The 17,530-nt window shown below is 33.4% G+C and overlaps 1 long non-coding RNA gene across 1 annotated transcript; it reads left to right on the top strand.

The window, feature by feature from the left end:
* Positions 1-2,069: 2,069 nt before the first annotated feature.
* Positions 2,070-16,868, top strand: LOC126948220 (uncharacterized). The gene is made up of 4 exons (XR_007723369.1): positions 2,070-2,233; positions 4,532-4,604; positions 16,042-16,083; positions 16,789-16,868. It is a non-coding gene; the product is annotated as an uncharacterized LOC126948220 (long non-coding RNA).
* The last annotated feature ends 662 nt before the right edge of the window (positions 16,869-17,530 follow it).

Below are 17,530 nucleotides of genomic sequence, written 5' to 3' on the forward strand. Positions count from 1 at the left end.
AAAAATCATTCATTAAGGATACACATGCAAACTCTCAGCAATAAGAAGAGGAAACTAATTTTTGTAATAAGTATAAAACTAATTTTTGTAATTAATATAAAAGATCAGCTATGAGTAAATACCTGCTCCTAGTCAGAGAGTGTTGGAGTGTTAAAACTCTTGAATACAGAAAAAGATCAGCAATTTAAGTAGAACCAGATAAGAGGGTAAAGGGAAGACAATACAGAAGGAGCAGATAAGGAACATGGCTGAGGCAGGTGAGGTTGCAGCATACACGCTCCTGCACCCACAGCAGGCACTGCTGTTTGAATAGGGCTTTTCTTTCCTGCTAATCTCAGACATGACTCAATAATCCTCCTTGGCTATATACTCAAGATTGCCATTTTTAACCTACCGACAAGTGTTGGCCCATGAGAAGCAACTACTTTACTTTCATGGGGTTAAAGGTTTTTGTGAGTGTATTAGTTAAAGAATTTAAAATGACAGTTAATAGCAAATTTGTATTGCATGTGTAGTTTGTTTGTGTGCCTCCTCGAAGCAAACTCTATTATTCTTATCCCATTGAACACACTCAGTAACTGTCAATTAATCTCTGTTCTTATAAAGTCTTGCATTATATAGCCTCTTCAGGGATTGTTATACATGGAGGGAGCCCTACTTACAATTGGGTAAAGATTTTGGTTTCTGCACTCGGTACAGTATGCTGCCTTAATAAGACTTACTTCTGATGTATGACATTATGCATGAACTCTCTAGCATTTGTTTGCTTTCTTTGTTTCAGAGTGACTTATTTCCAGCCCTCCTATGCTGTGACTATGTTTTAATTCTTCTCCTAAATTCTCCTTTCTGGTTTGATTTTAGCATGCATGCGTCTAATGCACAACCATCAGCCTCAGTATCTTAGGAACATTACTCCATGATAGGTGTGGGGAGCTTACGATGTGGGCCTCAGGCACCAAGTGATTTGCATTGGTCATGGGCATGCATCTGGAGCAGAATTGAGCCTGGAAAAGTGACTGTGACCGGTAGAAGAGGATGTATGTAGCCTCATCACTTAAGGCATTGATTTTCAACCACGGAGATCCCTTACAAAACAATTTCTGCTCCAACCCACATCCTGATTTTATAGGTCTTGAATAAGTCAGAGACCAAGGCATGTATTAAAAGCATCCTAGGCATTTAATATGCATCCAAGGTAGGAAAAACAAAATCATTGTTTTATAGGGTAAAGTTTTGTTTAAGGGAAAGAGGCATAACAGGTAGGGGAGTGCATTTATCAGGTGTTGCTTTCAAGAGTAGGCTTAATGGTGGCCCAGAGGACCAGACTAGTCAGCTTTGTCACACAGGCAACAAATGCTCCAGGGTGACTTTGCCTCAAAAGTCAGATTAGCTTTATCAGATTAGCTCTGTTTCTCTACCATGGATAGATACCTCAGGGTCACTCCAACTTCTTATCATGGCAGAGTCATATTTTCTAATAAAGGTCATCCTTAAGTTATCTTTTGGTATGGTATTTCCAAGTGCATTACGCCTTTCCCTATACCTCCCACCAGCTTTTTCATCTTTGGAAACAGAGCCACCTTAATTGTGAGGTATGCGATATCGCTATATTCCTTTAGATGTCTTATATAAACTTATGTGAAACCATAGAACAAAATATCATTTTTATGGTAGGTGTATTCACAGAAAAGAGGGAAGGAATATGTTTAAACATTTGGATCTACTTTCCCAACACAAATAACAATTTGGATATAGCAGAAAGAACTGTGAAAAAAAATTAATAAGTGTGGTTGTTGAATTGTCAATTGTTCAATGAAATATTTGTGTTCATATTGAAAAACTGCCCACACATTTATCTCTTCAGATTACTTATTAAAATTTTATTAAATACTTTCCATTTTTACCCTTTTGGTTGAGGTATATAAGAAGAATTCAATTTACTCCTGCCTTGGAAAATGATAAAATAAACCTTAGCAAATGTAATATTTTGTTAAGATTTAAGAATTTAAGTGAAGAAGTCAAAATAAATTTAGACAATGTATTCATGCTGCAATCTGTTTTCGCCTCACTGGAAATGTCTGCTACAGAGGCAAACTGAAGTTGTGTATATCATGCTGATTCAGAAGAGAATGAAGGCATTTGTCAAGAGATAATGTCAGACTAAACAGACGTGTTCCAATCGAGTAATGCATTTGGAGGATTTCCAAATATTTGCTGATCTGAGGAGGGTGAGGTGAGGCTAATCCATAATTTGTCAATTCCACTGAAAAACTATCAAAAGCACATTTATACACAACTAGGTATGCTTCTTTGCGTCAGAAAATAGATCCATAATTAGATCTTATGACAAAGGTCCCCTTGTGATAATGTAAGAATTTAACTTTGATTTGTTGCTATTGTAACTGGCTAATTAATTTTAATTTTCAAAGGCACGAGCTTGTGAGAAAATGATTTAGAATTGATATCTGACCTCCAGCTGTTGAATGAATTATAATTTTGATTATTGAAAATATATTTGTGGAGACTACTAACGGTAGAAGAAATAAAGAGACTCCTAATAAGTATATGGGTTTTAAGTTCCATTTTAGTAGTGCTTTTATGCTCTATTACTAAGACTTAAATTCCATGGTAACTCAGCAAGCAGTATGTTAGTTTAACCATGAAGCACTTTATAATAGGCATTGCACGTTGTCTATTCATATATTAGGTGCAGCCTTTTCAAAAACACAGAGGAATTGGGGTGTATGTGGAAAAGTATAAATTATTAACAGATTGATTTTAATTGTTTCTTATAAGTAACATCTTAGGCACGGGTGTGTGCCTTTGGGGAAACAAATGGTTTTAATGTGACATTTATATTTGTTACAGATAACTAAATTTCATGACAGGAGAATTATGCCTATAAAATGTGTATTTCCAAAACATGGTCACTTGAGACTGTTGTTTTATTACATTTGTCCTTATGTCTTTATAGCTGAGGTTATTAATGTTACTACTATTCTCTCAGATACATGGGTTTGAAATGCAGTCATCTTTGACTCATCTTTATTTTCTCCTGTTCTTTCTCTCTCCCTTACTGCAAACCATATACCCAGTATCCATCTATCTAATTCATAGTTCTTTGTATAACATTTATCTTCTCAGAAACCATTAATGCTTCCCCATTGCATACTGAGTTTTAAGTTAAATCTTTTTTTTTTTGCTATTAATGACAGCAATATTACACATTTGAAAATTCACATTTTCAAAAATTGCATTATAAAACCAATTGTTTCAATATGTATATGTTAAGAAAGGATAAGGAAAGGAGTAAATAATACCAGACCACAATAACTGAATTATATTCAAAAATTTCTTAGATGAAATTATTATTCAAACTAGGTATGGCAATATTATATGAAAGCGACAAATAATAAACAAAACCAATAAAAATAAACCAAAATGTCCCTGGGGAGATACTGAAGAGCATGTAAGATCAGACAAGAATCAATAAACTTTCTATAGTCAAAATGAATTCTAGTGTTGTTTACAACTTCCAGCAGGAAATAGAAGAAAGAACACCAGCTGAGCATCCATTTATTGCAAACCAAGCAGGTGTGGGTTCCTACTCTGTTTACTCAATAGCATTTTTCCACTGAGCAAGGTGCTTCTTCCCAATCACAATAACATTGTTTCCAACAGCTGCTGGAGTAGTGACAATCTTTCCCCTTAATTATTCAATCATGTTCTCTCTAATTCATATCACATAAACTCACACAATAGGAGACATGCCTAAACATATTATTTAGTCTAGGAGGCAGGCAGGGTCCCCACGACATAGCCCTTAATCTACTTAACCAGTTCACATTCTCCTATTTCCTCAATATATAGTATGTCATACTGATTAGGAATATTGGCTTGACACTCATTCCACCTCAGTTCATAATCCTAACTCTCATACTTGTTAACTGTGTTCTTGAAGGTAAGTTATACGAACACTTTGTACCTTAATGTCTTCATCAATTAAATGGTGATAATTTAATACTGCTACTCCCATAACCTTATTGGAATATTAGACCAGTCATTAGATCTACTTGTGTATATTATTGGCTGTGCCTGGCACCCAATTTTCAAGCATTGAGGAGAGCTATTGTTACCCTCCTGCATCTCGATGGCTATTTCCTAAACATAAGCCTCTTTACCACTGTCATTCCCTCGGATAAACATGCCATTTCATTCTTAGCCTGCTAAAATCTCAACAACTCCTGTAGATCTATTTCCAGTACATATCTTTATAATCCTTTTGATCTGTTCAAATGAATGAAATTTCACTTCCATTTCTACTTCACGGTGGGCCTCTTTCCTATGAGACTTGAATTCAAGACCATTCAAGTGAATATATATATACAGAGAGAGATATATACACACACATATATATATTATATATATATATATATCCCCATTTTCCAACCTTCCAACCTATAATAACCAGTTATTGACCTATTGGTTTAAAATGCAGCAAAATTCCACATTCTATTTTTGGATTTTCCAGGTATATGATGGGAAACAAATCTGAGAAAAGAAGGATGGTGGATGCTTTCCCATTTTGACCTATGGTCATTTTGGTAAGAACATTTTACTCAATTAAGAGGTAATCAAGTGATTCCAGGCCTGCTGCTAAATAATTATGAGATGATATTTGGAAATATGTATTTCCTTTTTAGCTCCTGAAGCCACAGGTGTATGCCTGAGGTTCTCAACAAATGGCTGATTATCTCTCAGAATATTCAGTTGTCTGGTGGCTGGCACTAATAGCTCAGAATAAGCCATGTTTAACTTTAGGATCCATCTGGACTCTTGGCCACTAGTGGTAGGTAATACTAGCTGCAGAATTCAGTTTCTCTGAGCCTGTGAAAACCGCCTGATTTCATTTCAAATTCATTTTACTTCCTGTGGGATGGATTTGAGATCAGAGCAAAATATTCAACCTCATTTTTGTTCATCTTGTCCAAAATATGATCCAGATTAACTTTTCTTAGCACACATTTGCATTTTTTACAAATATCATTTTTAATGAAATTAAAAATCTGTGATTATAAACTTTAATATTGTGCAAGTAGCATTTGTAATATAAAGGTTTCAAAAAAGGAAGATAATTTTCTCTACTGGAGATTTATTTTGCCATTTTCAACTTGGAAGCCCAGGACTCAAACAAAAGTATTGTTTGAAAGCTGCTGGGGTTCATTATTACTTATGCTGGAAGTTTCAAAAAAATGTTTTTAGCAAAAAAGAAACCTGTTTTGTTCTAAGAATTTGAAATTTTAACAGTTAAATTATTGCTAAATTTGCATAAGATTTGCTCTGTAAGAAAATACTTTTTATATTTGTTAACATGTAGTTGTTTTACTTATTTGTGCATACTAGCTTAATATATACATAGTCATATTAATATATGTTGATATGTATACATAAACACTTAAATATAAATTTTATTTTTTAAATGCATGATTTGCAATTTTGTTACAAATTGTTAAAAATTGTTTTGTGGAGTTTATGCATTTTGTAAATATGATGGTGGCAGATGGTGTACATGTGAGTTAATTGAATAGATCTTTCATAGTCTGGCACTTTTTGTGCTTTTAGAATTTGGAGAAGTTAGTCTTTACTGATGAAATGTACTTTAGAAACTATTGAGCAAACATAAAATTTTAAGAACACGTTGTTTTTATCCTATGGATTTTCCTATTATATTTAAATTTGCTCTTTTGTTTTTAGAGCTCCCCTCAAGAAACATACTCTTTATTTTTAATGCTCAATCCTTTTTTATTCTTTGTAGAAACTAATGGTCTCCTATTAAGTAAATAGACGTGGGTCTCATTAGAGGGATCCATTCTAAAACAGAAGAGGACAACACTCAGGGAGGGCTGCAATGAGACAGAGAATCCTGAACGTTGTTCCTGATGTGCAGATCTTCACCTAGGGCTGCAGAAGACTGTACAGCTATAGACAAAATAATGATGTACAGATGTCATGGAAAGTAAGAACAAAGGAGTGAATCCATCCTACAGTCTGAAGGCAGAAGCAAGGCCATAAATGGGGTTGGGGGGGAAACCCTGTGGTAAGAATCTGTAGAGATGAGGAAAAAAATTGTAGGATTTAGGTAGGTTAGGAACTGGCAGTTCAGAGCAATGCCAGGGTATTAGAAACTCACTCTAGTGTGGTCTAAGTTTCCCAATATAGGATTGAGTGGACCTCATCATATTAGCCACATTCAAGGAACATATGGATGTTATAGAAGTCAATGGTTGCATTAAAATATTCATTAAGTTTGAACACAAGTTCTAATTTATTTTTATCATTATTTCTTAATAGCAGTTAATTCTTTGTGGCTTCAATTACTGGCTGTATTCCAAACAGTTACCAACAGTTCACTTCTTTAATTGCAGAACTTATACCATTTCCAAATAACCAATGTAAACTTTTCCTTGGATATTATTTTGTTACCTGCAAATAACAAATGTGAATTTAGATTTATCATCTTCCTCTGGGACTGAATTTCCCTTGTAATACAGTTTTTTGTTGATTTGTTTGTTTTTCAGTGACATCCCCAGCCCCTACATACCTGTTTGATTTATCTTTTATTTCCTTCTTTTATACTTAAACCTTAAGGTAGACTGGAAAGTTGATATCAGTGACACAAAGTTTAATTGATTGGGTACTTTATATTTCTACATGTTTTTGTACATTTCTGATTTATATGGATAAAAAGCAACTCAGATTAAGCCTCCCTCATTGCCCTAAGAGGTCTATTATATTTTTAGTGATTTACCTAGGGGATGTATACATGTAGTAACAGTAGAAATTAGAGGTGCAACACTACTGGCCAGGATATAGCAACATCCTGAGTACATTAATAAAGTGTAACATGTCCAGCATGTTAGGCACAAATAAAAATAGAGAATGTGGTTTTATTAAATTATCAGAAGTTACGGGTCACATTCAAACAGAAATATTCTATGAAATTCAATTCTAAGAAATTCAACTTACTTTTAATGTTTCTGAAATTGGTAAACATCATTGATGTCAAAAAAATCTTCTATGCTTGAAATAAATTATACTTGTCATTTCTAAGCTTATGATAACATGGTCAAGAATTAAAGGTATCTTCATCTGACTTCTGTTTCATCAGTCTGCTATTTGAGAAGGGTTATTTGCCTTAATACCATCAGCAATGGTTGAATTTTATATTTGGATCTGCATTTGTCATTTAAAATGTCCACAAAAAGATAACCCCCTTAAGAAGCATTAGAACTAGAAGTTACTGTGAACCTAGGTGATCGCCTGTTTTTTGCCATCTAGCATAATGAAGGTCGTAGTATTGACAAAGTTTTTGGAATTCACTACAGATTTTTCAAAACCAGATAAAAACTGTGACCAGTTTTTGAGTCCTGGGGAACTATCACTCATTTAATTAACAACCATAAACAAAAACAAGTTAACTAGAATTTAACAAAATAGTAAATGGAGAAAAAAAAACTCTAGTATTACCTGATTGGTTTCTAAATTACACTGTTGCTCCTAAAAATGTTAAGAAATTAGGATTGTGAGCACTGTTGATCACTATGATGATATGCTTACCCACTGCTGGACAAAATTTATCAGAAGAATTTTTAGACTTGGACTGTGTCATGGCTTAGATGTTGATACTGATGAATAAAGTGACATGCAATTTTATGGATAAATGAATGTTACTGTTAAGTAGTTTTTAAGTATGTGCATTTTAATATATTGTCTTTCCTCAAAATGCTATTCTCAATTTGATGATATGCCTTGAAAATCAATACTGTTTTAGGGTGAAGGAAATGTGGTAAATTAATGGTGTCATTAGAAGAACGGAGGTTGCCATAGAACTTCATTTGCTTCACTCTTAGGATATAACTTTTTAATTTATTCTTGTTAGTATTTTCTTATCTTCCATACTGAACAGGAAACTTATTGAATGAACAAACCATGAGTACAATTAGCATATACCTAAATTGATTTGCAGTGCAAAGGTGCTTCATAAATTCTTCTTTGCCTGAAGAAATTAGGAGGTGAAGGAGCATCAACATGAAAGGGAAAAATAAGAATTATAGTGGGATACTATATTAGAGGCCAAGGAAAGATGCTGCTCTGCCTAATCTGACTTTCTGACACTGAGAGGCAAACCTCCAAGATTTCCACCTATCCATATTCATTCATTCACGCACTCACCTGGTCTCTATACATTAGGAAGCAATTGCTTTGTGTTAACCCTTGGTTTTGAATGAGAATGCAAAATTAAATGAAGAATAATTTCTGTTTAAAAGGGAGGGTTTGTTTGACAGGCATATGTATAAACACTGGAAATTATGAAGTAAAGAAGGTTTCCAATTTTCCACATACAAAAAGAGTACTAAAAAATGGTGGTGTGTTCAGAGTAATAGCAAACTTAATATAATTTCATGCCTTCAAGCAATATTATTTTATTTATTGAGAATTTTAACACAAAACAATCATTTGTATATCATGGATGCCCAGAAAGAATAAATATTGTGGTTCTAATTCTTACACTTTGATTTATTAGTCCTTAGTTTATTTGAATGTCATGTCACAGAGTACAGCTAATAAAAGCATGAACATTTGTCTTTGAGCAAGTTTGATCTGAGGTGAATAACATTAAACAATAGCCTATTGACAAGCAATTAAACACCACTTCTTTTCTTAGGAGTGTTTTAAATTATGTTTGTTCTAACTAGTGACAACATCTTTTGTGTTTAGAATTCCAATATAATCTTAGATGAGAAGAATCTTTTAATTAGATTTTCAATAGAATCAGTCAAGACCCACTGCTCACCATCTTGACTCTTTGTCTTCATTGACTTGGACCAAAACAAAACAAAGATAAATAGCAAAATTCATTATCAATATTTGTTTTAACTGCCTATTGTCATTTCCTCAGGGTATACAACACAGCTTTCCCTAGTGAGAGTGCTGTGTTTCTTACTTTTAACTTTAGAGCAATTTATTCAACAATTCTGTGTCATGGAAGAACCTAGCCGAGGCAAAAGAAAAGAAAAAGTAATGTTCTTCTTCCATTTACACATAAAATGTTTATTTGAAGAATAAGAAGCAAAGAGAGCGCAGAAGGAAATTGTGTTTCTATTAGCAACTAAAAAGAAAGGCAAAACCCAAAATAAATAATATGTAATTATTTTTTATCTAACTATTTGGGCATTTGTTTCTGCATTTCTAAATAATGGAACTAGAATACGTTTTTACTATTGGTCAATTTTAGGTATCATTTGCTTACTTCCTTAATAAATGTTTAAAAATTAGCTATGAAAGGACCGTTTTAATGCTAAAAATATCACAGGAAATATTTGCATTACCTAAGTCAATACGTAAGCCAGCCAGGAAGAACATTTACAAGACAAAGTTGATCATGATACTCTCTTGTAAGTGAAGATGCTATTATTTTATAACCTGGATGTGATGATCCGAAAGTTGTTAAATAAAAGTTTCATATGAGCTCTTGTAATCTGTAAAATGTCCTCTAAGTTAGCTTTAGGTAAACTAACATACTGCCAAGAAACAGTGTTAATGTGTTTAATTACCAAGCTCTTTCCAAGAAAGTCTTGTCACTTGCTCACTGGTCTTATTGCCACTTTCTGTCTTTACTTCTACCTGTCCATAAACACATCAGTGCAGATATTCGCATGTTTTGCATTTCTCCACAGTTTGCACTAGATTCTAGAAGAAATTTTTTACTGTCAATTAAGGCTAGAAATTTTTTACTGTCAATTAAGGCAATGTTTTATTCACATGTGACTGCCACTAGAGAAATGTCTTAAATTAACAAATAAATCCATTAAAAAATATTTTTTTGTTGGCTTTGCCTTTTATGAAACCCCCAATTGACATGCTCACTAACTTTTAAAATCATATAAAATTTTAAAAGCAAAAGAATTTTATTATAGTATGATGCAGGGTTAACCATTTTGAAATGATACTTATACTGCCTAAATTATACCTGGTCATCCAAGTAGAAACTAATAATGATCAGATAATAAACAGATGGAAACCAGATTGCTAAGGAAAAGGAACAGGAAATGAACTTCCTAATTAGATAACCAAGGTTTTATCTACATAATGCCAAAATAACTAATTTAGTATTTTGAATCAGTTAGGCTGAGTTTTATCATGTAAGCAAAACAGAGAACTGATTCCCTGATGCTTGCGTTCTGTCTTCAGTTGTTTGTGGCGTTATAGAGACAACACTACATGTTGCGAGCTACTTTACCTTTGTGTCTCAGGCCACATTTCCTAGGGAGACTGTCTAAGGGAAAATAATTTTCTCTTTAGTTATGAGGCTAAATCTATACTCACAAATTAATTTGATCACTTTGGTTGAGTTTACTAGTAAAGAGCCCTCCTAAATAGTTTACATGATATGTGTCTACACATGTGTATCTGATTTGCCCAAATTGAAATATTTTGTGGATGGCAAATACATTCTTTAAATGTGTAACCAAGTAGGTTTACATATTTTAGCCAACAATTGATGACAGGATAGAAAAATAACCAGAACTGTGGATCCAGCTCTTATCACAAAATTTGTACTCCTTTAGATTCCATGACATCCTCACCTCCTGGTTTATCTTTGACCTTTCTTTTGGAATTTCTAAGGGTAGGCATTGAAGTCTTCCATTAGTTTGTGAAAACTCAGTCATTATTCCTTTAAGTATTGTCTCCCCTTTATTATCTCTCTCTCTCCTTCTGGGACTCCAATTAATTACATACTAGGCCTCCCGACATGTTCTCCCAGTCTCTTAGCCTCCTTCTCATATTTTCTATCTCCTTATCCCTCTATGCTACATTCTGATTAATTTCCTCAGATGTATCTTCTAGGTAATTAGTTTTTTAATTCATCCATGTTGGTTGAATCTACCATTAAATCTATTTATTCAGGATTATTTTTAATTTTTAATTTTTATTTTAATCTAATTAATAAATGTGAATTAAAAATCAAATGATTCTACAAACTATGAAAAACAGCAGTTCTTAGAACCTCTCTTTTGTTATTTCTTCATCCTGAGAAATATTTCTTTTTGATCTTTTATCTGATTATTTTGGCATTTGTCTCAGCATTTCTAAATAATAGGACTATAATATATTTTTATTATTGGTCAGTTTTAGGTATCATTTACTGACTTCCTATAATAATAATTAAAATTCAGTTACTAAAGTATCCTTTTAATGTGGAAACTCATAACCTTCAGTTGTGGGCACTATTCTGAAATTATTTTAATGATTACTTTCTCTCAATTTTCTCTGTTCTCTCTTTTTAGAACTTCTATCTGTAAGTTTTATCTCCAGCATTCATTTTCTAATACTTTTTACACTTATTATTTTTTGCTTTACTTTCTGGAACGTTTTCTTGACCCTATCTTTTAGCACTTCTCCAAAGTTTTTCATTACTGCTATTATATTTTTAATTACTGAGATCTTTTTATTCCCTTAAGGATTCCTTTTTAGAGCACTGTATTCTTACTTTCTGGTTTGCCATCTTTCTTTTTTCTTTAAGGATACTAACTGTTGTATTAAAGAGTTTTATTTCCATGTATCCTCCCTATAGCCTGTAAAGCGCTTGTTCTTATACGTTTTCTTTCATCTCTATACCTCTTGTTAGAGATTTTTCCTAGATATGTGCTCATGTTTGGTTGCCTGCACATGATCAAGAGTAGTGGAATCCTCTGAGGCCTGTTGACTATAAGCTTCATTGTAGGATGATGTGGCTGGAGCTTTTATTTGGCAAACTTCTGATATCAGAATCTTAGGTATTTAATTTGAGGCTGTCATATTTCCAGATTTCTCTGGAAGATAAAGACCTAATTGACAGCATTCTTAGAGCCAGTTAGGGTAAGAGAGGTGGAGTTTTTGGTGGGGGAATTAGAATGGGCTTCTTCACTTTGTTACTTGTTTCCTTTGCTATGCAGAAGCTTTTTTAACTCAATGCGATCCCACTTATTCATGTTTTTCTTTGGCTGCCCATGCTTGTGGATATTGCTCAATAAATTTTTGCCCAGACAATGTCTTGAATATTTTCCCCATTGTTTTCTTGTAATAATTTCATAGTTTGAGGTCTTAGATTTAAGTCTTTAATCCATTTTTGATTGGACTTTTGTATATGGTAAGAAATAGGGGTCTAGCTTCATTTTTTTAAATGTGGATGTCCCATTTTCCCAGCACCATTTATTGAAAAGACTATTCTTTCTCCAGTATATGTTCCTGGCAACTTTGTCAGAAATGAGTTCACTGTAGATGTACGGATTTGTTTCTCGGATCTCTGTTCTATTTCATTGGTCTATGTGTGTATTTTATGCCAGTAACAAGCTGCTTTAGTTATAATAGATAGCTCTGTAGTATAATTTGAAACCAGGTAATATGATTCCTCTAGTTTTGTTCTTTTTCCAGCTTTGGTTATTCTGAGTCCTTTGTGGCTCCATATAAAATTTAAGATTGTTTACTCTGTGTCTGTGAAGAATGTCGTTGGTATTTTGATAGGGATTGAATTGAATCTATGGATTGTCTCTAGTAGTATGGACATTTTAACAATATTGAGTCTTCCAATTCACATGGAGTATCTTTCCAGTTTTTGTGTGTCCTCTTCAGTTTCCCGAATTAATGTTTTACAGTTGTTATTGTAGATATATTTCTTTGCTTGTGTTAGGTTTATTCCTAGGTATTTTATTTCATCTGTAGCTATTGCAAATGAGATTAAATGGCACATATACACCATGGAATACTATGCAGCATAAAAAGGAATGAGTTCATATCCTTTTCAGGGACATGGACGAAGCTGGAAACCATCATCCTCAGCAAACTAACACAGGAACAGAAAACCAACATCACACGTTCTCACTCATAAGTGAGAGCTGAACAAGGAAAACACATGGACACAGGGAAGGTAACATCACACACCAGGGCCTATTGGGGGATGGGGCGCAAGGTGAGGGAAACCATTAGGACAAATACCTAATGCATGTGGGGCTTAAAACCTAGATGACAGGTTGATAGGTGAAGCAAACCACCATGGCACACATATACCTATGTAACAAACCTGCACGTTCTGCACATGTAACCCAGAACTTAAAGTAAAAAAAAAAAAAAACAAAAAAAAAAAACAAACAAAAAAATGCTTTAAAAAATTTCTCTAGTATTGTAGGTTGCTTTCAAGTCAGAGGATCACTCATGATATCTAACCAGTTAATTAATGTCTTACCTTTGCTGTTTTATCTTAAAGATGTGATGTGTGAAGATGTCAGTTTTCCTTTCTCTTATGGTTTTGCTCCCCTTTCCAGGAATATTATCCATATCAATAAGCTTTTTCAAATATCTATGTCATAAGGACTTCCAATTATGTGTCTCTAGCTCAGATCTTGTAATTCAGCTCCAGTCCATCTCTTTCAGGGTGTCCAGGACATTTTTATTGAGTCCTCTTAATAACATCAAACAGGAGAAGATTTTGTGTTGATGCTATTGTCTATTGTTTGGTATTTATTTTTTTATTTTTCCCAGAAAGAGTTCCTCTTTCTGCGTTCCTTCTCTCGGATAATCTACTCAGTTTCAAAAACCAGACTCACTGTAGGCCTAGTGAATTTTACTTTTTCCTTCAATATCCACATTCAGTTAATCACTAAATCCTGATTATTCTACCTTCTTATTGGCCCTCCTTTCTTTTGCTTCTCTCTCCATTTCTTTAGCCACATTTTGAAATGCCAATTAAATTTTCTTAACTGGCTTTCCTTTTCTTATCTAAATTTTCACCATCTTTTCCTTCATGGAACTGACAGGTGCAAATTTTATAAAGTGCATACTTGGTGTTCTTTTCTTTTTAATTATTAAAGTCTTTCCTGTGGCTTCCAATTACCTTTAAAGAAAACTCTGCATTTTTTTAGAATGGTATTCAAAATACTCTTTAACATGGCTTTGACTTTTTAGCCTGATATTCTTAAAATATAGATGTTCTAAGCTGTAGTAATAGTAAACCACCTACATTTTTGCAGATCTACATCCTTTTTCACACATTTGCATGCTTCTGTGTGTCCCCCTACCCATACATCTCTTGGCATTCTTTGACAAGGTTCTTCCTCTTCTTTCTGTTGCTACTGAACAGTGTTACGTTCCTCTATTGATTCAACTATTGCATTGTAATTGTTTGCTTAAGAATTTTCTTCATCCATTCAAATACAAACTACTTGGACTATGCCTTTTTTTTTCTTTTATTTTTTTCTCATGAAGTTCCTGACACATAGCAGGCACTCAATAAATTTTGAATTTATGAATGAATGAATTTATTAGAAAGTTTGGAAGAGAACTATGTCTCCAGACTTCTTTTCATTTTGCTTTTAACTGTGTAATGTGAACCAAATTTAATAAAACAGTCACTTTTTTATAGAAATGCTTTCCATGTCCTCAAAATTACAAAGCTCTTTTGGAAACTTCTGATCTCACAATATCATAACCTCATGGCTGGAAGGGAGCCTAGATAGGGCATTTAACCCTTCTAACCAAACCGGGAGTTACTGCTCAATTTCTCTGACATGTGTTTTTCCAGATTGTATTTGGATAACTTCAGGTATTGTGAAAATGAGGAAACGATGGAGCTTGTTCTTTCTATCTTTGTAGAATGATGACCATGCAAAAGGTCTCTTTTTATACTAAAACTAAATCTCTCTCTACAAGTTTCACACATAGACCTTGGTAAAACCCCAAGGGCAAAACAGAACATATTTATGACCTCTTCCATATAACAGTCTTCAAGAATTTGAAGACAGGTTATGTTCCTTACCAAGTCTTCTCTATCTCAGCTTAAAATATACAAAAAACTCAATTTCCTTCATAGCGTCTCATTATGCTTTTCCCCACCACCTTTCTTTTTTAATCTACAAGGATACTCTGTTAAATGGAACTCAAGCTTCTTGGCTGACTTAAATGGAATTAATTGGATTCTCACATTACTATTTCTAAATTAGGTTTTTTTATGATAAAACCTAATTCTGTATTTATCATTGTTATTTTTATCCTATAAAATTAATTACCTTATTATTATAAAAATTAAAACAACATAGAGTTGTATACATAATGTACATGCTTCATAATTCTAGCTTCCAGGCATTACCATTGTTAATAGTTTTGTATATGGTCATGTACCACACGACAACAATTTCGTCAAAGAAGGACTGCATATACTACGGTGATCTCATAAGATTAAAATGGAGCTGAAAAATTTCTATCATCTAGTGAAGTTGTGATCATCATAATATTGTAGTGCAATGCATTATTTACATATTTGTGGTGATGCTAGTGTAAACAAACCTACTGTACAGATAGTTTATAAGCATGACACATGCAATTATGTACATTACATTATACTTGATAATGATAACAAATCACTATGATACTGGTTTACATATTTACTATACTATCTGTTATTATTTTAGAGTGTATGACTACTTATAAAAATGTTAACTGTAAAACATCCTCAGGTAGGTCCTTTTAGGAGGTCTTGTTATCACAGAAGATAACAGTTCCACTTGTGTTATTGCCTCTGAAGACCTTCAGGACAAGATGTGGAGGTGGAAGACAGTGATATTAATGCTCCTGAGACCTTGTAGGTTTAGTATAACTTTTGTGTTTATGTCTTAGTTCTTAACAAAATCGTTTAAAAAGCAAAATTAGAATTAAAAAATGTAAAAATAGGAAAAAACTTATAGAATAAGAATATAAAGAAAAATATTTTATATAGCTAGCTGTACAATATGTTTGTGTTTTAAGCTATGTGTTATTACAGAAAAATCAAAAAGTTTTTAAATTTAAAAGCTCTATAAAGCAAAATGTTATAATAAGTCAATATTAATTTATTACTGAAGAAAGAAAAACTTTTTTGTAAACTTAGTGTATCCTATGTGTACAGTGCTGATGAGGTTTGCAGTAATGTAATGTCCTAGGCTTTTACATTCTCTCACCTCTCAATCATAGGCTCACCCAGGGCACCTTTCAGTCCTGCAAGCTCCATTCATGGTAAGCATGCTATACAGGCATATCATTTTAAATCTTTTATCTGGTATTTTTACTGTATCTTTTCTATGATTAGATATGTGTAGATACACAGATACTTACCATTGTGTTATAATTGCCTGCCATATTCAGTACAGTAGTATTCTGTACAGGTTTATACCCTAGGAACAGTGGGTTATACTAGATAGCCTAGCTGTGTGGTAGGCTACATTATCTAGCTTTGTGTAAATACACTGCCTGATGTTTGCACAAAGAAAAAAATATCCTAATGACTCATTTCTCAGACTATATCCCTGTTGTCAAGTCATGTATGACTATATGATTTATCCAGACTCTCCATAGAATATATGTATTTAGTTATGAATACTCTATATAGATATGTTTGTATTTTACCAAAATGTTACAAAAATTGGATCACACTATGTATAGTATTCTGTAACTTGTTAGTTTCACTTAACATTATGTTTAAACTTTTGTTATATATTTTGGTTACCTTTGCATAACTGTATATGTACCATTAGTCGATTCTTTTTAAAAGCTGCATAATATACTACTCTTTAAGTGCACAGTCACTTATTTAGCTAATTTATTAATGCTCTTTTAAATGATGAAAATCACAATTCAATAAAAGTTATTGGGCATTTTCAATCTGCACAATATTGTGCCAACAACTGGAGCTAAGATGAATGCAATAATCTCTGCCACTAGGGAGTTTCTGATCTACTGGAATACAGCAATGAAATCGTCAATATAATGCAATGTAAATGCTGTCTCAGAAATATGCACAGAGACACGGAGGAGACAGACGCTCGGAGTATTCAGGTAAAAGTTGGTGTATTTATGTTGCATATTGAAACATTAAATAAACAGTCACCACAGAGGAAAGCTATTTCTGGTTGCTGGTTTGCATGTTTAAATTCATACTGTTATGCAAAACTACGGTGTATTTGCAGAACTGCAAGTAGTTCAATGAGTTATCTATGGCAGGATCATGTAGGAGACGACACTGGTGAAGTAGGTGAGGGTTAGCTAATGCTGTGCGTGCTGTGCCTCAGGCCAATACATACTTTGGTTCTTATTGGCAACAGGGAGCCAGGTTAGATAAGGGAAGAAAACAAGGGAAGGTATAAAATACAGCATTGCCAGCTGGAAATAACTCTTCTTAAAGAAAATTCTGTAAGCAGTGATGTTTTGCCTGGTTTCCCTTACTTGGGCATAGCAGATGACATCTGTGCCCTGAGTATATCACCTTTGTTATTATTAGCGTAGAGTGTCTGTGTATCAGTAAAAGTGTAGGATCACCTCCTAAATAAATTATTTTTACCTGAATTCTTACTTCCGTGTCTCTTTCTAAAAGGACCTCAAGCTAAGGTACTGGTCAATAAAATCTTGGTCAAAGCAGTCTAGGTTATTTGCCAATTTAGTTACCTACTTATTAATTCATAGAAAC

This window comes from Macaca thibetana, chromosome 2 (assembly GCF_024542745.1).
Source record: "Macaca thibetana thibetana isolate TM-01 chromosome 2, ASM2454274v1, whole genome shotgun sequence".
NCBI lineage: Eukaryota > Metazoa > Chordata > Mammalia > Primates > Cercopithecidae > Macaca > Macaca thibetana.